The sequence below is a fragment of the Erinaceus europaeus genome, chromosome 20 (assembly GCF_950295315.1).
Source record: "Erinaceus europaeus chromosome 20, mEriEur2.1, whole genome shotgun sequence".
Lineage (NCBI taxonomy): Eukaryota > Metazoa > Chordata > Mammalia > Eulipotyphla > Erinaceidae > Erinaceus > Erinaceus europaeus.
This window is the reverse complement of record NC_080181.1, coordinates 47026224-47048361: the sequence shown is the minus strand read 5'-3', so window position 1 is coordinate 47048361 and position 22138 is coordinate 47026224. Positions and strand designations below refer to the sequence as shown.

Below are 22138 nucleotides of genomic sequence, written 5' to 3'. Positions count from 1 at the left end.
CACTTGCACTTAACCCACCGCGCCACCGCCTGACCCCCGAAGCAATTATTTTTAAACATCTTTTCATGCCTGATGTTCTTTTAAAAATTTTTTATATTTATTTATTTTCCCTTTTGTTGCCCTTGTTGTTCTTTATTGTTGTTGTAGTTATTGTTGTTGTTATTGATGTCATTCTTAGACAGGACAGAGAGAAATGGAGAGAGGAGGGGAAAACAGAGAGGGGGAGAGAAAGAGAGACACCTGCAGACCTGCTTCACCGCCTGTGAAGCAACTCCCCTGAAGGTGGGGAGCGGTGGGGGTGCCTGGAACCAGGATCGTTACACCAGCCCTTGGTGCGCAAGAACCCGAGGAATGGCTTAAGAACCGGCTTAAGGATCCTGGTTTGAGCCCCCGGCTCCCCATCTGCAGGGGAGTCACTTCACAGGCGGTGAAGCAGATCTGCAGGTGTCTGTCTTTCTCTCTCCCTCTGTCTTCCCTTCCTCTCTCCATTTCTCTCTGTCCTGTCCAATAGCAAAGGACATCAACAATAACAATAATAACCACAACAAGGCTACAACAACAAGGGTAACAAAAGGGAGAAAAATGGCCTACAGGAGCAGTGGATTCATGGTGCAGGGACTGAGCCCCAGTGATAACTCTGGAGGGAAAAAAAAAAAAGAGTGAAAAATGTTTTCTTGGGGGTTGGGTGCTAGTGCACGGGGTTGAGTACACATAGTACAAAACACAAGGACCTGCACAAGGATCCTGGTTAAGGCCCTGATTCCCCACTTTCTGGGGAGGGGTCGCTTCTCAAGAGGTGAAGCAGGTCTGCAAGTGTCTACCTTTCTCTCCCCCATCTCCATCTCCCCTCCTCTCTCAATTTTTCTCTATCCTATCCAATAAAATGGAAAAAGTGGCCTCCAGGAGCAGTGGATTCATGAGCCCCAGCAGGCAAAAAAAAAAAAAGTTTAAGTCAATCCCCCAATAAAGCAATGAGTACTTATTAAAGGAAGTTTGAAGATGTTCTGAATTAACATGAAATTCAATGCAGGGTCCTGCAGTGGCCAACAGGGGACTAATGGGCTATGTGTTTGCTTCCCTCTAGTTTTAAGATTATACACACCCCCAGGGGATATTCAATGAACCTGATTTCCCTGCAGAATACTGCAGCAGAAGAGAGAATCCTATCTTATCTGTAAGCCTTGATTTAAGCCAGTCAAATACTGTTGGGTAAGTAAAATGTTTTCACTAATCTCCCATTTTAAATAATGTGATAATAGTCATTCTCACACACCCCTCTGTGGGCTTTGGATTCATGTTACCATGCTTGAGGACCCAGGCTAAAACTCCCTGATTCCTACCTGCAGGGAGGAAGCTTTCCAAGCAGTGAAGCAGCTGTTTCTCTTTCTGTGTCTCACTCTCAATCAAAACAGAGGAGGGTGGCTAGGACTGGTGGAGTTATGCAGGCACAAAGCCACAGCGATAACCCTGGTAGCAGAAAAGAAAGGAGAAATAAAAAGCAAATGATCTAAGGCTAAGTAAGTGTAAGTGGTGTCTGAATAATAAATGGAAAGGATATATTTTAATAAGAAAAGACTTAGGATGAATTTATTTCCTTATAAAATGCATATGCTTCGTTTATATATATATTTTTCTGTAACAGCTGTTTAGACAATCATTCGAGTACATGCCTTTCATTCCATCTACTAATAATTATCTTAGTGTTTTCATTATTTACAGCAATAATTTTTTAAGCTTTATTTATGAATAAGAGATAGTCAGAACATCACTCTGACATATGCAATACTGAGGATTGAACTCAGAACCTCATATTCTTAAACCCAATGCTTTAGTCACTGCAGCACCTCCTGGGCTGTTGCATCAACTGTGGTACATAAAGGAACAGCAGAGGTCGGGCGGTGGCGCACTGGGTTAAGCGCATGTGGCAGCATGTGGCACAAAGCGCAGGGACCGGCGTAAGGATCCCCGTTGGAGCCCCCGGCTCCCCACCTGCAGGGGAGTCGCTTCACAGGCAGTGGAGCAGGTCTGCAGGTGTCTATCTTTCTCTCCCCCTCTCTGTCTTCCCCTCCTCTCTCCATTTCTCTTTGTCCTATCCAACAACGAACGACATCAACAATGGCAATAATAATAACCACAACGAGGCTACAATAACAAGGGCAACAAAAGGGGGAAAACATGGCCTCCAGGAGCGGTGGATTCATGGTGCAGGCACCGAGCCCAGCAATAACCCTGGAGGAAAAAAAAAAAAAAAAAAAAGGAACAGCACTGGTTTTGGCTGTATCAGAGAGATGAAATTCACTAGGTCTATCTTCTAAATATTTCAGTGTATCCTCTAAATCACCTTTGACTGAAGAAGCAAATAAACTGCCTATCCCTCCACAAGCTCCTAAAGTCTCAGTCTCTTTCTCTCTTTCATAGGGACACACAGAGTCAAGAAAAGAGTAGTGCAGCTTATGATTAAAAATAAAAGTTTTCTTTTGCTTTTTACACAAAATATAAAGTTATTTAATCAATACCAGAAGCAACAATATAGACATGTGCATGTTATAAACAAATATAAGCTAAGACATTTTGCTCCTGGTTGCCTGAATAAGTCACAGTTCTTTGAACATTTTTGCTCAGGAGAAATGATGTCCAAGAAATGAATGAGAGAAAAAGCAAAGATTATCAGATCTGAAATCATTTTCTTTGTCTGCTGAAATGGGGTAAATGCGCTTCTTTTTTTCAGTAGGTGGTCTTCCTAAGGTGTGATTTGAGAGCCGCATACCAACAAGGCATGTGATTCTGCCACCAGAGTTTAAGGATATGTCCACTCCTTTGCTATTTTTCAATCCAGGATTTGAATTTTGTTTATTAATAGAACAATTAAAAAATATGGGCATCCTTGGGTTAAATCATGAAGACTTTATGTGCGATAATTTAAGCCTTTCTCTGATTTCTCATATGTTCATGGACTTCAACCCACCTTTCTCCATAGTTATGCATATTGTTATTTTCTACTTTTTTTCACTTTTAATCGTTTTTTCTTTTACACATTTTTTTAAAGTGTATCTTCAATCACTTTAAAAACATTTTCCTCCCTCTGGAAAGAAGTAGTTTTCAAAATTTTAAAAAGTAAAGCTATTCTTTCATCAAACAAAATCCTTTATGTTTGATGAACTAATCACCCTGGAAGTTCATGAATTCAATATTTACATTTCCTTTATAATATTAAAGTCCTATGCAATTAAATTATTTCCAGTTTTTTTAATTATAAATAACACTACTATAAATATCTTCACATATACCTTTTTAAGAAGTTACTTTCCTAGAATAAATGAAGAAAACGAAGTTTCTGAACTGCAACATGATTTGGTGTTTATTGCCATAAATTGTCACAGATTGACAGAATTCTTTTCAGAAGCAACAACCCAATTTTCTCTGCTATTGACAAGCAAGAGTTCTATATTTATTTTCCCAAAGCCCAGCTAGCATTGTTTATCCAGTGCTTAACTTTAATTTTATGGGTATGAAATGACAAGAAATTGATAAATTGAGTTTCTTCAATTTTTATAAAAGATGGTTGGCTTTTTAGATGTTGGTTTCCTCTGTTTTAGTTCGTCTATCTCCTTTTCCTGAAGTTCTTGTCTAGTAAGCACTAGTATTTGGTTCTGTTCTAATTCATTTGCAAAACTCTTTTTACCATTTTTAGAGGATAAGCATTGGGCAAATATTTATTCAAATATTTCTAGTTCTTAGATAATTCTAAAAATTTAATCCTAACATTTCCCTCTTGTTTAAATAATCAAAATTACTTTCATACAGTTTTATTCTGTTTTCTCTTAGTTTCATAATTACAATCATTTATAATTTAATCTACTCAGTGCTTCTTACAACAGTGGATTTGGACTTGAGGTCTATATCCAAATTAACTTTTTTTCTCCATTTTGATTTCCAAATATCCCTGAGAATTCCTAAAATAATTCTTACCTCTCCATTTGCTTGAATATTTATTATTTACCAAATTTCCACAGGTGATAATCTATGCGTGCGTTCTCTATGATGTTTAATTTTGTTGATGATTTAAAACAAAACTGCGATTTTCATTTTATTTGCACTGCTGTGTGTTTTCTAAAAAGAAATTCGATAAGTACTAATTTTGTTTTTGACATCTTATAACAAGGAAAAAGTTTTAAAAAATTGTATTTTTACCTTTTATATACACTTATTTTAAAACATGTTAGGATAATTTAAATAATTTTTTCTAAGTATTTGTATAGTTTTAATGGAAAGTATATTGGATTTAAAAATTAACATGTGGCAATATATATTATTTTTTTTAAATATTCAGTCACTCAGTGTAGAATAGCTGTTTATTTTCCTTTTATCTGCTTTTAAGGTTTCACATTTCCTAGTTGTTTGTACACCCTGAGTCAGGGTCATTCTGAAATAGTATATAATTCTATTAGTATTTTGTATGCTGTTGCCTCAAACCAATAAACTGTTACTAGCTAATTTTTATTAGAAAAAAATTAGTTTTGTGGATTTTGCTTTTTATCTGGACATTTTTGTCAACTTTTTATTTCTAACATTCTTAGTTGTAATATTCAGTTTCTTCATGTTGAAGCTGAAATGATTCTGGCTTTGATTTTATAATATTGATACTCTACAATGTTTCTGAAGCAAGAATCTCCAGATAAGAGCCATATAATTTTAACAGAGAATTTTTTATTGTATTTTAAATAGAGTGTCTCCAGAGTTTCTTTAATATAGACTGGTGGGTCAGTTATTCAATATATTCTGTTATAAAAAACTTTTATTAATTTTAATCTGAAAAATACATTGAATTTTATCAATTATTTTACTCTTTTATTAAGGCTATATACATTTGTTCCTGAGGTTATTTAATCTGTGTGTTTTACACATAAGTTTATTTGCATTAAACTAAGCATTTTATTGAAAGACCTATTTGCTCCTAGTGAATAATTACTTAAGAATAGGGTCTTTTTCTACAGCAGATATTTTCTCACTTTTCATCAAAGGTTCTCACAGGGAGATATTTCTGCTATAACATTATCAGGTTTAAGAACAGGATTGTGTTTGCCTGCTAGAGAAAGCTCAGGAATATTTAATTTAAAATTGTTCTTAAGAGTTGCAATTCATTTTATTTGAAAAACTGGAAAAAAAAAAAGATTCTCTAGTTAATTCATCGTGACAAGGAAAAGTTTCTTGGATAACCTGAGTTTCTTTTTACCTGCTGGTCCAGTCATATTCTCAGCTGTTTGTTTTGTTACTGAAAAATTCTGAGTTTGATCAAATCATCCATTTTACTTTAATGTTAAAGTGAATCACCATAGCAAATTTAAAGCATATTCTCTAATGATTTTTAGTCTCTTTGCATTGTATTTTCCTGTTTTTTAAATTTTTTTTTCATTAAATTTGTTAATGGGTTTTTGTTGTTGTTATTTATTGCAAATATTTCTCTGCTTTTGTATTTCAGAGAAAAAAATATTTTAGCTCCATCTGCTTACTTATTATTTTTTCCTTAAGGCTTTTATTATAGTTCTTTTTTCTAGAAGGGCATTTATAGTTTGTGAATTTTGCTTTATTTATTAGCAAAATCACTCAAGGTGATATGTTTTCTTTCCTGTGACTTAAAAACTTTGATGGATAACAGTTTTGTTTTACATATTTTAAAATGATTTTGTTGTACTTAAAATTTTTCCCCATGACCAGGTACTAGAATGCTTGTTTCATTGCTAGTTAAGCATTGAAAAGAAAACCAACAAAATGTTTTTTTTGTTGTTTTTTTGCAGTGAGAGCCTCTAATATTATATGCATAATTTTTTTTGGAATTTTCCTCTACTGAAAATTTCTGTTGCTTTTATTTTTCTGTGAGAGTTTTTCAGATCCCATGTTTTCCTCTTTGAGTCACATCATAAAACTGCTGACTTAGCCTTACCAATAGCAATTTTCACTTTTGCAAATTCTGATTTTTTTTTCTTCCTACTTCATCTGTTGATCTTTTAATGACCAGATAAGGATTTCTACTAGTTATTTCTATTTTACCTTGTAATTCTAAGTTTCTTTTATGAGCTTTGTTGAATTGTGCTCTAGTTCTTTTAAATTTAATATTTTTTCATTTTCACTGATTATTTTGCCTTTTATTGTCACATAGTAAACTCACTTTATTGCCCATCTCTCTTGTGTGTATTCTGCTTTAATATCCTGTCTAATTGATATCTTCTTCTCCTCCTCCCCCGCTTCTTCTTTTGCCTCCAGGGTTATTGCTGGGGTTCAGTGCTTGCACCATGAATCCACTGCTCCTGGAGGCCATTTCCCACCCTATTTTTGTTGCTCTTGTTATTATTGTTATTGTTGCTATTGCTGTTGTTGTTGGATAGGACAGAGAGAAATCGAGAGAGGAGGGGAAGAAAGAAGAGGGGAGAGAAAGACACCTGCAGACCTGCTTTATCGCCTGAGAAGGGAACCCCCTGTAGGTGGGGAGCCGGGGGCTCAAACCAGGATCCTTAAACCAGTCCTTGCGCTTCGTGCTGTGTGCACTTACCCCACTACACCACTGCCCAGCCCCCCAATTGGCATCTTCTGACCCAATCACTTGTCTTTGTAAGCAGTTGTATTTTAAGCAGGAAATTCTTGAATTTCTTTCTTTCTTTTTATTTTTAACCTTAAAGCTGGGGCTCGCAATGCCTTCACAATGTGGCCATTTTTCTTTTTTTTTTTTTCCCTTTTTAAAAATTTATTTTATTTTTTATTTGATAGGGCAGACAGAAATTGAGAGGAGTGAGGAAGACAAAGTGAGAGAGAGAGGAAGAGAGACGACCTGGGTATTTGTTTCACAGATTCTGAGATCCCCCTGCAGGTGGAGGCCAGGGGGGCCTGAACCTGGGTTCTTACACATGGTGATGTATGCACTTAACTGGGTTTACCATCACCTGGTCCATATTTTTTACTGAATAAAATTTTTCACTAATTTTATTTTATTTTATTTTTCATTAAAAATTAAAATTGAGGAGGATGGGTGGTGGTGCAGTGGGTTAAGCGCATATGCTGCAAAGCACAAGGACTGGCGTAAGGATCGCAGTTCAAGCCCCCGGCTCCCCACCTGCAGGGGAGTCGTTTGACAGGCAGTGAAGCAGGTCTGCAGGTGTCTATCTTTCTCTACCCCTCTCTGTCTTCCCTTTCTATCTTGATTGCTTTCTGTCCTACCCAACTATGATAACAACAATAATAACCACAACAATGATAAGCAACAATGGCAACAAAAGGGGAAAAATAGCCTCCAGGAGCAGTGAATTCATAGTGCAGGCACCGAGTCCCAGCAATAACCCCGGAGGCAACAAAAAATTAACATCGAATCTTCAAGTTAAAAAAAAGGAAATTAAATTCATTTACATATACACTTACAATTGTTATATTTAAACCACGGTGGCCATATTTAAATTGTTCTCTGGTGTTTTTTTTTTGTTATTGTTGCTGTATTTCCTTTTTGCTTCTGTGCTTAGGAAGTCATACTTCAGCTTATTTCACTTCACTCAATTCCAAAAAGGAACAGAAAACAAATATATATATTCTTATAATTGGGTAGTTAAACGTTTTGATGAAAATATGACAGCTAGGATTTTGCACCCCCACTGTCAGCTTTCCCTCCCACTTTTCCATTTTTCTTATAGTTTGTATAGTTTGTATACCTGAAATAGCTGTTTTCAATATCTTTTGCACATTTTTTTTTTTTACCAGAACACTGGCTTATGGTGGTGCAGGGGATTGAACCTGGGACGTTGGAGTCTCAGACATGAGAGTCTGTTTGCATAACCATTATGCTATCTACCCTCCGCCTCTTTTGTACATCTTTTAAAAATTTGTTTATTGGGGAATTAATGTTTCACATTCAACAGTAAATACAATAGTTTGTACATGCATACCATTCCCCAGTTTCCCATATAACAATACAACCCCCACTAGGTCCTCTGTCATCCTTCTTGGACCTGTATTCTCCACACCCACCCATGCCAGAGTCTTTTACTTTGGTGCAATACACCAATTCCACTTTTTTTTTTGTTGTTGTTACTGATGTCAAGTGCTTTTTGCCATAGAAATGGCAAATGGAAATGCTGTTTGCAGGTAAGGTTTATGGTCCAAGCATTTATTTAGGGTTTTCTGCTGCCAAGCTTGGTAGATAATCTATGAGATGCATTTTTTCCCCTTGCCTTTTTAATGTTCTCTTTAGGTAGTCTCCGTGGCCTCTGGCGGGGTTATAGTCTCAAATGCCACATTTAATCTCATCTTAATTTAAAGCACTTCTTCAAAGCTGAAAATCGCCCCTCTGTTACATTTTAAACAGGAGCATGAATAGAGCAGGCAAAACCATGTCAGCGGTTTGTATTCCTCTCCCACTTAACAGTGGGAACACGTGGCTACCTCCTCTGGCTCTCCTCTGGGGAAATACAGAGCTCCTAGCTGGCTGCTTTCTGTGCTGCCTCCATGTGCCCTTTCTGGGAGGAGCTGCGGAGTTTAGAACTCAAAGCCAAGCTGTGCCCTGGACCACAGCATCTTCCATCAACTGAGATGCTGTCCAGGAACTGTGGAGAGGAGCCAAAGGTCCAGCCCCTGGTCCAAGTCTGTTCACCCCGTTCACTTATTTAGACACTGATCGATCTCATTCTTTCTTGCTCAAATGACCTGTTATGCAACTGCCCCACACACTAGAATCCTTTTTGGGAATGAGATGGCGAATACTTGAAATGCCTATGGAATCAAAGTGCCTCTTCACCACACTTGGTTTGTTTCCAACCTGAGCTTTGTTTTTTGGAAAGTCGATTTGCTTACAGTTCAAATTTGATTATTTCTTTAGTTGGAGTAGAAGTATTAGCAGTGGATAATCTTTATTAAACTCTTGCTACAAGCCGCTACACTGTCAGATTTTAATCCCTGGCACTACCATAAACCAGAGATGAGTAATGCTCTTGTTAAAACAGTAACAAATGCCCTGGACTTTCAAATTGGAATCCTCTGTATTTTTTTCTTTCTTTTACAATATTCATAGAGGGTTTGATTTTTCTTTATTTTACACTTGGATTTTTGGTCGACACTTTACTTAAAAAATAATTAGTGATTTAATAGTGATTTACACAATTATAAGATTACAGGGGTGTAATGCCACAAAACATTTGGCACCAAAGTTCTGCCCCCCTCACTCCCCACCCCCACCTCCTCCAATAACCATGACAGTTCTTTCAACCTTCAGACAGACTGGCTAATTTTATGTCTTTGCAAATTTGTCTGTTTCAATTCTCTGTATTCTATTGTTTTCATTTGTTTTAATTGCTGCCAAGGTTATTACTGAGGATCAATGTTGCCACTATGAATCCATCTCCCAGGAGACAATCCCACCCTTTTCCCCCTTCTTTCTTATTTCTATTTTACTTGATTGGACCGAAAGAAATTGAGAGAGGAGGGGAGATAGAGATGGGAAGAGAAACACCTGTAGACCTGCAGTGCCATGCATGGGGGCTTGATCCCGGATCCTTGAGCATGGTAATAATGTGCACTTAACCAGGTGCAGCACTGCTGGCCCTCAATTCTCTTTATGCTACAGAGGAGCAAAACCATCCAATAGCTATCTTTCACCTCCTCCCTTCACTAAGCAAAGCACCTCTAGTCCCATGCATTTTGTTCTGAAGGACACAATACTGCTCATTTAATTGCAGAGTAGTAGTCCACATGGAGTATACATATATTCCGCAAGTTCTTTATCCAGTCACCAATCAAAGGGCATTTAAGTTGATGTAGCTATGAATGTGGGGGTGCATATGCCCCTTTGGGTTAGTGTTTGGGGTGTCTTTTGGGGTTTACCCTTTATAGAGAGTACATGTTACCATACTTGAGGACCCATGGTCCCCATCTACAGAGAGTAAGCTTTGGGTGTGGTGCTGCAGGTTTCTCTCACTCTCTCTCTCTCTGTACCCTCTCCCTTACACCCTATAAAAAAGTTTATCATTTAGTTTAATGAATAGATATTCTAATGTGTTGCCCCTTCTAGTCTAGGTTATTCTGGCTAAAGCAATCACTAAATTTATATACGTTATTAAAAAAAAATCCCAACAGACTCAGTAGTTGTTCTGTTCTGCTCTTTATTTCAGAAGGGCCATTTATACTCTGCTTGTTATTCTTGTCGCCACCAGAATTTGCTGAGCCTTCATGACATTGTTCCTGGAAGACTCTTTTTAAAAATTATCTTAACTAGAGAAGGGGAGAGGGAGGAGGAGAGATACCACAACATCATTTCACCACCTGTGAAGCTTCCCTTGCTTGAGGTGTGCTCATGTGGTGGCCAGGGGCTGGAACCTGGGACCTTTGCGTTGGTAAAGTGTGACCTTTCTGAGTGAGCCATCTCCCCACCCCTGGGAGAGATTTTTGAGTAGGTGTACTTTGCTAGTTAGCTGGAAGAGTTTCATTCTGCGTTTAACATTCATGGAATTAAATGAAAAATAAGACTACCTCCTGCCCCTTGCAGTTCTTTTAAGGACAGGGGCCAGCAGCCTCAATGGCTCTCCTGCCGTGGGGGTGCACTAAACAAGCCACTCACTCACTTTTAGGGTGACCATGTGTCTTTCTCAGAGCATACTTTCTGAGAAGGCTCACTTCTTTCTCAAGCTTTTGTATATTCATTTAGAGTTGCTGATTTCCTTTTTCTTCTACTGAGACATTTCATGCCTATGTGATTCCACTGATTTGAGTGGACCTTTTCTATTCTTTTTCCCTATTTTTTTAATTGACACTAGGGTTATTACTGGGGATCAGCGCCTGTACTATGAACCCACTGTTCCCAGAGGCCATTTTTTTCTATTTGTATTAGATAGGACAGATAGAAATAGAGAGGGTGGGGGGATAGAGCGAGAAAGAGAGACACCTGCAAACCTGCCTTACCACTTGTGAAATGTCACTCCTGCAGGAGGGGAGTGTGGGCTCGAACCCAGGTTCTTGCACATGGTAAGTGCACATATGTGCACTTAACCAGATGAGCCACTGCCAAGACACCCCCCCCTTTGCCTTTTTAACATTAGACAGAAAAAGATGGAGAGGAAGAAAGAAAAACAAAAAGAGGAGAGATAGCACAGCGCTGCTCCACTGTGCATGGAGCTTCCCCCAGCAGCCTGCGATGCTCCTTGTGGTGCCTGGAGCTCTCATCAAGGCCCTCACACAGGACACAATGCGCACTCTACCATGTTCTGGCCCCATGGATTTCTAGTATTTTTACCCGTATCCGTACTGTTCCTAACAGACAGGAGTTACAGAACCTCTTGCTCCATCATCTGCTCAAAACACTGTTCTCTCCAAATGACTTGACTTTACTAAAAGAAACCAAGGAAGCTCACCTGGTAGAGCACTTGGTTACCATTTTTGAAGACCAGGGATTCACCCCCTGTTGCTGAGGAGTTATTCTGATGAAGTCTCCGCCCCCAGGTTTTACTACGCCTTGCGAAACCCTAGCATTGCCCCCTTCAACCAATCCTGGCCCTACACGTCACCTCTGGTTGTTGCCCAATAAAAAGCCCCCTCACCCCCTCCCTCTGGGCTCTCAGCTCTCCCTCTCTGAGGTCTCGCTCCCTGCTCTCCCCCCCCCCCCCCCCCGTGGTGGCCATTGCTGGCTGGCTCCACGTGGTCTGAACCAAACCCCCCCATCCTATAATAAAGATTTGTGTACCCCTTTGCTCTGGATGTCCGCTCTCTTCTCCGCGGTGCAGCCTGACACCAGACCACCACAACAACAACCCCCCTGGTCCCCATCTGCTGGGAGAAAAGTTTCATAAGCAGTAGAGCAGTGTGACAGGTGACTCTCCTCTTTGTCTCTCTCTCCTCCTCCTCTCTCAGAATAAATGGGCACTGGGAATGGCAGAGTAGTGTAAGCACTTAGACCCAACAATAATCCTGGTAGGAAAAAGAAAGAAAGAAAGAGGAAAGAAAAGAAAAGAAAATTGCAGGAAACCAAGGAAAGTCTAAACTATATTGTGAATCAACGAATTTCATCCACCACTGTAACTGATCTGACAAAACATCACTAAATTTTCTTTGCTATTAGAAAAGGAACTAAATGGCGGTTGGGTGGTAGCACAGTGGTGCGAAGCACACATGGTGCGAAGCACAGATGGGTGGAAGGATCCCGGTTTGACCCCCTGGCTTGCCACCTGCATGGGAGTTGATTCACAGATGGTGAAGCAGGTCTGCAGGTATCTATTTTTCTCTCCCCCTCTGTCTCCCCTCCTCTTTCCATTTCTCTCTGTCCTATCCAACAACAGCAATGACAACAATAATAAAAATGACAACAAGGGCAACAAAAATGGGAAAAATAGCTTCCAGGAACAGTGGATTTGTAGTGCAGGCACCAAACCCCAGCAATAACCCTGGAGGCAAAAAAAAAAAAAAAAAAGGAACTAAACATGAGAACTTAATTCATTCAAAACAGACCCTATCTTTTCAGGCATCCTTTGATTTCTAAAGAGTAACTGTTTCATTACTAAATACTTAAACAGAAATCTGGTGACCAGGGAGGTGGCCTAATGTGTAAAGCCTAGGATTTGCATGCATAAGGTTCAAGTCCCAGTACCACATATGTCAGGGCAAATGTTCTTATTTCTTTTTATTAATACATTTAATTTATTTATTTCTTTTTGTTACCTTTGTTGTTTTATCGTAGTTATTATTGTTGTTGTTATTAATGTCATTGTTATTGGATAGGACAGAAAGAAATGGAGAGAGGAGGGGAAGACAGAGAGGGGGAGAGAAAGAGAGACACCTGCAGACCTACTTTTACCGCCTGTGAAGCGACTCCCCTGCAGGTGGGGAGCCAGGGGCTCGAACTGGGATCCTTACACTGGTCCTTGCGCTTTGCACCACCTACACTTAACCCGCTGTGCTACCTCCTACTGTTCTTATTTCTTTCTCTCTCACAAGATAAATAAATGAATTTTTGAAAAACACACAATTACGTTTACAAACATTACAATTACGTTTCTCAGCATCCCCTTCCACTCTGTCTTTTACACAGCTCCTTAGAATTTGTCAATTCCATCATCTTTTCTTGGGAGGAAAAACAAATGCTGTGAAGAACAACAGAAATGCTCTTAAATTGTGACTGGAGATGGCTTCAACAGAACCGCTACGGCCTCCTGCCTGTGCCCAGACCCTTCCCTGCATGTGTCCCTGTTTTGTTTTTTTTTTTCCTCCAGGGTTATTGCGGGCTCGGTGCCTGCACCATGAATCCACCGCTCCTGAAGGCCATTTTCCCCCCTTTTTGTTGCCCTAGTTGTTGCAGCCTCGTTTCGGTTATTATTGCCATTGTTGATGTTGCTTTGTTGTTGGATAGGACAGAGAGAAATGGAGAGAGGAGGGGAAGACAGAGAGGGGGAGAGAAAGATAGACACCTGCAGACCTGCTTCACCGCCCGTGAAGCGACTCCCCCGCAGGTGGGGAGCCGGGGGCTTGAAGCGGGATCCTTACACCGGTCCCTGCGCTTTGCGCCACGTGCGCTTAACCCACTGCGCCACCGCCCGACTCCCGCGTCCCTGTGTTTTTAAACCTCCTGCCGGCGGGGACATCCTGTGAGTAAATGCCAGAAAGCTTGTGCCCAGGGTCAAGCAGGAGCCACTGCTCTGTGTGACTGCGTACTGTGACACTCCTTGGAGTATCCAGAAATCAAAGTTGCAGTTCATACATTTTTCTGAAGCCTAAAGTAAACATACTGGGGAAAGCAAAGGAGACTCAGGGTCCCTTCCTTCCTTTTTCCCTTCTTCTACTTCTGTTTTGCTACTAGGGTTGTCATTGGGGCTCGGTACTAAGAATCCACCACTCCGGGTGGTCATTTCTTTTTTCTTTTTTCTATTTTATCTTACAGGCCACAGAAAAATTGCGAGGGGAAAGGGAGACAAAGAGGGAGAGAGACACCTGCAAACCTGCTTCAGTGCTCATGAAGCTTCCCGCCACCCGCAGACGGGGCGTGGGGGCTTGAACTGGGGTCCTTGTGCGTGGTAATGTGTGTGCTCTCAATCAGGTGCTCCACCACCCATTTTCCCCCAAGGCTTCTTTCATTGTTATGAAATCCACTAACCCCACCCTCATCCCCCAAGATATAGGAAAGCTGCAATCAGCCAGCTCTGGAAACCGGAAGCTGGGCACCACACTGAACACGGCTCACATGACTATTTGTACCCCTGCAATAAATAGTGTTATTACTGTAAAGCTGAGCAAGCACGGCATCTCTGACAGCCTCGCCTTTTCCACACACCATCTATAAATAGTGCCAGTGTAGCATTGAAACATTTCAAAGCATCACGTTTTTGTTAATACAAATGTGCGATCAGAGCTGTTCACTCCCATAAATATTTTCTCTCACAATCTGAGTATCCAACAGCCACAAGCATCTCCCATCACCCACTACATATGGGACGCTTTGTACAGCGCTGGACATTCAAAGGCTGGAAACGGGGTTTATGGTGGGGGTGGGGGTAAGCCAGGGCTGTTCAAGGCACCAGACACCTCCCTCTACCTCACTCCTCAAATCCAGCAAAATAGAAATCGCTATTTTCCAAAGTAGACAAAGCTGGTGCCAAGATATTTTTTTAAAGGCTGTTTTTAGTAAATAAGTTTGGGGAACACCACAAATTATTGCCCTCATCTTGGAGATTCTCAGACATCCAATATTTATTCCACAAATATTTACTGAGCATGTCCCAAGGCCTAGTATTATTCAGGCATTAAACAGAGAACAGATCAGAGTCACAAACCTTCGGGAAATTTAACATTTCTTCTTCAATTACCCTACTGTATGGCTTTAGATGGCGGCTAGAGCAAATGGCCACACATTCAGGTGACTTTTTTCTTCTTGCCACAAGGGTTACCACTGCGCTAGATGCCTGCACAACAACTCCACAGTGCCCAGCACCTCTCCCACTTTTTAAAAAAATGATACACAGAAAGAAATGGGGGGGGGAGAGACACCTGCAGCACTGTTTCACCATTTGTGAGGACTGGGGGCTTGAACCCAAGTCCTCAAACCTGGGTCCTCACAGATGGCAACATTGCACTCTACCGGATGAGCCACTGTTTGGTCCTTTAGGTGACTTCTAACAGCAGAAATGTATAGTCTCATAGCAATGGAGGCCAAAGATCTGAATCAGTATCTCTAGGTCAGATTCAAGGTGTCCAGAGAACTGCACTTCTTTTGGAGGGTCTAAGAGGAAGAATCTTTCTTTCTATCTTTTTCTTTATTGGGGGATTAATAGTTTAGAAGCAATGATAAAATAGAGTAGTTTGGGGGGGGGCGGAATTACACTGGGCTAAGTACATATAGTGCGAAGAGCAAGGAAGGGCGCCAAGGATCCTGGATTGAGCCCCTGGCTCCCTACTGCATAAAGGTCACTTGGCAAGTGGTGAAGCAGGTTTGCAGGCATCTATCTTTCTCTCCCCCTCTCTGTCTTCCCCTCCTCTCTTGATTTCTCTCTGTCCTATTGAAAACAATAACAGCAACAATAACAGGAAAAAAAGATGGCCTCCAGGAGCAGTGGATTTGTAGTACAGGCACCGAGCCCCAGCAATAACCCTGGAGTCAAAAAAAAAAAAAAAGGAAGAAAAAAAGAAAATTATATATATATATATATATGTGTGTGTGTGTGTGTGTGTGTGTGTGTGTATATATATATATATATATATGACAGTAGTTTGTACATGTGTAACATTTCTCAGTTTTCCACATATGTTCCAGGATCTGAACCCTCCCCCCGGCCCCAGAGACTTTTACTTTGGTGCAATACACCAACTCCAGTCCAAGTTCTGCTTTCTGTTTTCCCTTCTGTTTTATTTTTCAGTTTCTGTCAATGAGTGAGATCATCCCATATTCATCCTTCTTTTACTGACTTATCTCACTTAACATGATTCCTTTAAGCTCCATCCAAGATAAGGTGAAGAAAGTGATTTTACCATTTTAATAGCTGAGTAGTGTTCCATTGTGTATATAGACCATAACTTGCTCAGCCATGTTGGTGGGCACCTGGGTTGCTTCCTGGTTTTGGCTATTACAAATTGTGTTACTATGAACATAGGTATACACAAATCTTTTTGGATGGGTGTGTTTGGTTCCTTAGCATATATTCCCAGAAAAGGAATTGCAGAGTGATAGGGTAGGTCCATTTCTAGCCTCCTGAGAGTTCTTCAGACTGCTCTTCACAGGGGTTGAACCAATACACATTCCCATCAGCAGTGCAGGAGGGTTCCTTTGACCCCACAGCCTCTCCAGCATTTGCTGCTGCTACCTTTTCTGATGTATGATATTCTCACAGGAGTGAAGTGGTATCTTATTGCCTTTATTTGCATTTCTAAGAGGATTATTTCTTTCTCTCTTACTCACTTTTTCTCTGCCCCTGTCTTGCCAGAGACAGCTGGTATACCTCTGCAACCCCTGCTCCCTGGACACAGGTGCCTCCTTCTCTCCTATTTGTGTCAAAGCTCTTTCAGTTTGCTACTTTTTGGCACACCTGGTTAAGCACATATAGTACAGAGTGCAAGAACCTGTACAAGAATCTGGGTTCGAGCCCCAGGACCCCCACCCACCAGTGGGTCGCTTCCCAAGTGGTGAAGCAGGTCTGGAGGCGTCAGTCTTTCTCTATTCCTCCCTACCGTCCCCTCCTCTCTCAATTTCTCTCTGTCCTATACAATAATAATTTAAAACATTGGAAAAGTTGGCCACCAGAAGCAGTGGATTCGTAGTGCAGGCACCAAGCCCCAGAGATAACCCTGGAGGGGGGAAAAAAGGAACACTTGTGGACTGGGGAGAGAGCATAATGGTTATGCAATAACTTTCATGCCTGAGGCTCTGATGTTCCAGGTTCAATCCCCAGCACCACCATAAACCAGAGCTGAGCAGTGCTCTGTTTTTTTTTTTTCTCTGACTCTGTCTCTTTCTCTCTCCCCTCCCTCCCCCCTCTCTCTATATATCTTTTTCTTTGTAGCTCTCTTATTAGTAAATAAATAAATAAATATTTATTTTCAAAAGGATGCTTGTGGGGGTCAGGCAGTAGTGCAGCAGGCTAAGCGCACATGGCCCAAAGCTCAAGGACCAGCATAAGGGATACCAGTTCGAGCCCCCAGCTCCTCACCTGCAGGGGGGTAGCTTCACGGGTGGTGAAGCAGGTCTGGAGGTATCTGTCTTCCACTCCCCCTCTGTCTACCCCCTCTCGATTTCTCTCTGTCCTATCCAACAACAGCAATGAGAACAATAATAATAATGACAAAAACAAGAATAACAACAAGGGCAACAAAATAGGCAAAATGACCTCCAGGAGCAGTGGATTCATGGTGCAGACACTGAGCCTCAGCAGTAACCCTGAAGGCAAAAAAAAAAAAAAAAAATGCTTGTGACTGCTTTTAGGGCCACCCAGCTAATCTCTCATCCCAGGATGCTTAGCTCAATTCTATCTGCAGACTTTTATTTAGCAGACAAGATTCCAGGCATTCAGGAAGGATGTTGTCAGGGTATTATCCAGCAAGTGTATCTCTTTCTATATCTCCATTCTCTCTCCATGTCTCTCCTCCTATTTCTCTCTACTACTGTCAAAGAGAGAGAGAGAGAGGAGAGAGAGAGAGAGAGAGAGAGAATGATTGAAGAAAAGAAATGGCCACCAGTAGTCACGGAATCATTGTGCATTCATTAAGCCAGAGTAAATGATTCTAGTCTTAGCCTCAAAAGGGGTAAGAGAAGGAGGAAGGAGAAGAAGGAAGGGGGTCAGGAGAAAGCAGACAAAGGACGTGGGAAGAGTGTATTCGCAAAGCACTGCTCCAGAAGATAGGAGTCACACTTGAGATAAAACATTCTTACTTAGAAGCAGACCGAGTTAGCCACTTGCTAGAACACTGGTCTCCGAGAAGAAATAATGCAGGAATTACCTTTGCTGCATAAGCATAAGACATGCTGTCCATGAACAGGGCTGATCCTGACAGTAAAAGGTCTCTCTCCCATTATCTTTCTTCTCCATCACCTTCTTTGAAATTCATATATTATTTTTCTCAAATGGTACCTGTTCACCATAAAATGTTCAAATCGTGCATTAAAGATTGAAGAGAAAAACCCGTCAAGTTGAGAATCAAAGTACCTGTTAACCTTTTGCAACTCGGTGTATGTGTGTTTGTTTCAAGGATACAATGCACTCAGACAATCCATCAGTGTAAAGTAAACCCTATCCCTGAATAAGCAGCACCCATCGGTTGCCCCTCCCAGCCGCAGACCCTACCACCATGAACACCAGCTCATTTCTTACCTTGGAGAACTCTCTAGTCTTCCATTAAACACCCAAGATTGCGTACAAACTAGGTGATGGCCAGTTTAGATGCCTAGGTTCCTGGAGGGTGATTTCATCAGTTCAGGTGTAGCCTTAGAGTTCAGGGCATTCCCAGGTCCCCAGGTGAGCCTAATGTCCCAAGAACTTTCTTTTTATTGCCATCAGGGTTGTCACTGGGGCTCAGTTCCAGCACTATGAATCCACTGCTCCCAGAAGCCATTTTTCCTTTATTTTTTATTTAATAGGACAGAGAGAATTTGAGAGGGAAGGGAGAGATAAAGGAGAGAGACAGAGAGACATGTGCAGACCTTTCTCATCACTCCTGAAGCGTCCTCCCTGCAGGTGAACATCAGGGGCTCGAGCGTGGGTCCTTGTGCAGGGTCCTGTGTGCACTGACCAGGTGCACCACCAGCTCCCTGTTTTAAATGCAACACCAGAGAATGAACCTGGGATATCAGGCAAGTGTGATACCACCACCAATTGGCCTTCCCAAGCCACATCTCCCCATTCTTTATTTTAAACAGGGAGGGAGGGAGGGAGAGAGAGAAGAGAAGGAGAAACAGATCCTCTCTCCTTTTTGCTACCAGGGTTTTTGTTGGAGCTGCATGCCTGCAGGATTCTACTGCTTCTCTGGGGCTTTTATTTTAGAGAAAGGCTTGGAAAAAGGGAGGGAAGGAGGAAGGGAGGGAGGGAGGGAGGGAGGGAGGGAGTTGGAAATCATAGTATTGCCCCACCAAACATGAAACTTTCCCTTTGTATGGTGTTCCCATGTTGTAATCAGGACTTGGACTCAGGTCCTTGTGCGTGGTAAAATATGTCCTCTACTGGGTAAGATATCTCTCAGCCCTAAAAACTTACCTTTTGTTTGTTCATTCTTCAAAAATTTGACCGTAGCACTGTTCAGCTTTGTCTGTTGGTGATGCCAGGGATTAACCTGGGACCTCTCATGTGCAAGTTCTATGTGCTACCACTAGACTCTCTCTCTAGTCTGCAGGGCACCCAGCTTCTTGGGGTTCACAGGAAAGCATCTCAGGCACTGAAATACATTTGCACACCTGAGAAGCATACCCATGTCACCTAGTTGAATGTTTTAATGTGTAACACGTTCAAGTATATAATAAAGTGAGGAAATACATTACCTTTTCTCATCATTGAGATTTTTTTGCCTCCAGGGTTATTGTTGGGGTTTGGTGGTGCCTGCACTAGGAAACCACTGCTCCTAGAGGCTATTTTTCCCTTTTGTTGCCCTTGTTGTTTTATCGTGGTTATTATTATTATTATTATTGCTGTCATTGTTGTTGGATAGGACAGAGAGAAATAGAGGAGGGGAAGACAGAGGGGGAGAGAAAGACACCTGCAGACCTGCTTCACCACCTGTTAATTGACCCCCTGCAGGTGGGGAGCTGGGGACTTGAACCAGGATCCTTACACTGGTCCTTGCACTTTGCACCATGTACGCTTAACCTGCTGCGCTACCACCTGGACCCTCTCACTGATATTTTTTTAAAGATTCATTTATTAATGAAAGGAGAGAGAGAGATAGAGAGAGAGAGAGAGAGAGAGAGGAGAGAGATGGAGCATCTGGCATACGTGATGCCAAGGATCAAACTTGGGATTTCATGTATCCATGGCACTACCTCCAAAGTCACTGTTTTAAGACATTTTAGAGGGAGTCGGATGGTAGCACAGCGGCTCAAAGTACAAGGACCAGCATAAGGATCCCTGTTTGAGCCCCCGGCTCCCCATCTGCAGGAGAGTTGCTGCACAGGCAGTGAAGCAGGTCTGCAGTTGTCTTTCTCTCCCACTCTCTGACTCCCTCTCCTCTCTCCATTTCTCTCTGTCCTAACAACAACGACATCAATAACAACAACAACAACAACAATAACTACAACAACAATAAAAAACAACAAGGGCAACAAAAGGGAAAATAAATAAATATAAAATTTAAAAAAGACATTTTAGGTAATTTCTCAGTCATCTGCAGTGGAAATGAAGGATGATGCACACCTCAAGAAAATATTCAAAAATTATACCTCTATTTTTAAAAAAGCAAGACAAAGGATGGTGTTCCAGGAGGTTTTCTTGGGTTTTGCTCCCTTCTACAGTCTCCTAGAGTGAAAGCTCCATGAGGGCAGGACTTTCTGTCATTTTAGCCTAGAAAAGACTTGGTCTCCAGTGGGCAACAGCGACATCTACTGGTAGACGATGGATGCATGAGTTGAGCTTGGATGATTCTGGGTTTGGGGTAAAGTAGTAATACAAAAAAAGAGGGATGGGGGTGGGGGGTGAGGCTAGGTGGTGGCACACTGGGTTAGGCGCACACAGTACAAAGCCTAAGGACCTGCACAAGGATACTGGTTTGAGCTCCTGGCGCCCCCCTGCAGGGGATCAATTCACAAGTGGTGAAGCAGGTCTGCAGGTCTCTCTCCCCTTCTCCCTCTCCTTTTCTCTTCCCCTCCTCTGTAAATTTCTCCCTGTCCTATCGAGAGAGAGAGAGAGAGAGAGAGAGAGAGAGAGAGAGAGAGAGAGAGGTAGTACAAGACCTCACTCACACTCAGTGTAGAGCATGGAGACAACCAGTATCTCCAGCAGCCATCATGTGACCAACAGAAGTCACATTATCCCAGGTGGCAGGTGGCATACACTCAGGGGAAACCACCTAGATCCTGGATCCTGGGGTTGGGAGCAGCACCAACCAACCCCCTATGATGGTATTTAACTGTTACCTTCCAGGTTGTATTTATTTGAAAACCTTGGGCAAACTCTGAAGAGGCCTTTCTAATTTCTCAAAGGTTTGTTCAACAAGACAGTAAGACAGAGTTAAAGGCTGTTAGAAGGGACAGACAGGTTGCAAGTTGGTTAAAGGGGACAAGTGCACGGAGAAGGGCAGAACTGGACTTCCAGTGGGGAATTTAACATAGTATATACACACTGAGTTATGGTGATTACATCGGAACCTTATATAATGCTATAATGCAATGATACTTCAATAAAAGTTTTATTTAAAACTTGAGCTGGAGAGATAGCATAATGGTTCTGCAAAAATAACTTTCATGCCTGAGGCCCTAAAGTCCTAGGTTCCCAGAATCACTCTAAGTATCTCTTCCTCCCCCCTCTCTCCCTCTCCCCCACCCACTAAATACATGAAAAACTTAAAAAGAAAGTAAAATGTGTTTACTGTTCTTCAGTGAGGAAAAGACTAGTTATTTAATAGCACGTAATCCTAAGGAATAAAGAGATCTGTCACAAAAGGTCAATATTATCTAAGTAATATTATTTAATAAATGTTAACTAAGAACATAAAGTATATATAGAGATATTTCAGTATTTTGTTATATTGACTCTTTCCTAACTCTCCTCAAAAATGCTTGATTTACAACATGTTTTTAATATTAATTATGGAACTATCTCCAGAATCTCTTACTGTTATTCTCGCATATCAATTTTATGTTAATAATGATTAAAGAATGATCTTCAAGAGAAATAAAAAAAGACTACATCATTTGCTGCTAGCCAAAGAAAATGAATTTCCTACCACTCACATTGAGAAAAGTGGCAAAGTTTAACTCCTAACCATTGTCATCGCTTCTAAGTGTTAATGTCAAAACATATATTTTGTTTTCGCCACTAAGGATAGAAATAGTCTGACAGGTGCAGTAAAGTGTGTTGTGAGCTGAGCGATGAATTAAGGTGTCTAGCACAGAGTTAGAAATGTTAGCACGGTATTAAATTTATTTTTTTTAATGCATGTATTGACATGTAACTCAAAAGGCATAAAATTCACCCATGTAAAGGATGCATTTCAACAA

General features: G+C 41.2%; 1 long non-coding RNA gene across 1 annotated transcript in view; it reads right to left on the bottom strand.

The window, feature by feature from the left end:
- Positions 1 to 1356: 1356 nt before the first annotated feature.
- LOC132534855 (uncharacterized) overlaps positions 1357 to 22138 on the bottom strand; it is a 152851-nt gene continuing 132069 nt past the window's right edge. Inside the window, exons 4-6 of the long non-coding RNA XR_009546591.1 lie at positions 18638 to 18745; positions 17938 to 18068; positions 1357 to 1467 (exon numbers count right to left, since the gene is read on the bottom strand). This is a non-coding gene — a long non-coding RNA (uncharacterized LOC132534855). The remainder of the gene's footprint in view (positions 1468 to 17937; positions 18069 to 18637; positions 18746 to 22138) is intronic.